Below are 1,195 nucleotides of genomic sequence, written 5' to 3'. Positions count from 1 at the left end.
TTGCTTTCCAGCCGCTGCATTTATCAATGTACGATCATTCTTACGCTCTGATTGGCTTGATACAAACGTTTCATGAATATCACGTAAAGCCTGTCGTAAAAGGATTTCTGCGCTCATATCTACCCCACCTCTTTTTTTTGTTTCCTGTTATGTCTCGGCAAGAAGTATTATGCTTTTGGGCCGTCTGTCCATCTCTACATCAGAATCAGAAATACTTTATTAATCCCTGAAGGGAAACTCTGGAAAAAAAACTTCTCCTTCGAGCCAGATTTGAACCAGTGACCTAAGGATTTCAGAGTTATGCCTCTACAGTCCTCCGCTCTACCAACTGAGCTATCGAAGGGAGCTAGCAGACAGCAGCCAGCACACATGCACTTCCCATTCTTGTTAATGTGATAATTAGAGTGCATTTTCTTAATTCTTTCTTGGGTCTTAATACCCAGATGTATTACCAGATTTGAAGTGAACATTGTATTGCCCAGCGATGGTGGTATAGTGGTGAGCATAGCTGCCTTTCAAGCAGTTGACCTGGGTTTGATTCCCAGCCATTGCAGCAGTTTTCTTTGAGTTGTGTTACTTGCTTTTTTTTTTTTTTTACAAGGAGTCAGCAGAAAGGTTACTTGCACAACCTGGTTTGATAAAACCCTAGATCTCTTTGGGCTGCACGATTATGGCCAAGATGATGATCATGATTAGTTTGATCAATATGGATTATTATCACAATTATTTGTTAATTTTCTACTACAAAGTGCTGGACAGGAAGGTTTCACCATCGTTGATCCTCAGGTTAACAAGGAACAATCTCAGCAAGGTGATTGATGGATAATTGTAGCTACCTCACTAACCCTTCAGCCCAAATGACACAGCTGTAAGACATCGCGTTGGTTACCTTCCAGCTATGTAATTCATTTAAATGGCAGTGGTGGGATTTGAACCCACGCCTCCAGAGAGACTGGAGCCTAAATTCATTGGTTAGTAGTCATTACCAGACACGGGCAAAGTGCAAATCGTAGTGCACTGCCTGTCTCTGTGGATCCTCGTGGAGGGAGCTTGATTGATTAATATGCTCCCTTAATTGTACCATAACAGAGCTCTAATGTTTTATGAAAGCGGGTTGGGTGAGTAACCTTTCTGGTTACTTCTAGACAAATAAAGCACGTAACCACACAACTAAAACTGCTGTGATGGCTGGGAA

The 1,195-nt window shown here is 41.8% G+C and overlaps 1 non-coding gene across 1 annotated transcript; it reads left to right on the top strand.

Moving 5' to 3' along the window:
* The first annotated feature begins 481 nt into the window (after positions 1–481).
* trnae-uuc (transfer RNA glutamic acid (anticodon UUC)) lies at positions 482–553 on the top strand. Its single transcript has one exon. It is a non-coding gene; the product is annotated as a tRNA-Glu (tRNA).
* The last annotated feature ends 642 nt before the right edge of the window (positions 554–1,195 follow it).

Source organism: Etheostoma spectabile, unplaced genomic scaffold, assembly GCF_008692095.1.
Source record: "Etheostoma spectabile isolate EspeVRDwgs_2016 unplaced genomic scaffold, UIUC_Espe_1.0 scaffold00006695, whole genome shotgun sequence".
Classification (NCBI taxonomy): domain Eukaryota; kingdom Metazoa; phylum Chordata; class Actinopteri; order Perciformes; family Percidae; genus Etheostoma; species Etheostoma spectabile.
This window is presented reverse-complemented; position numbering and strand designations above follow the sequence as displayed.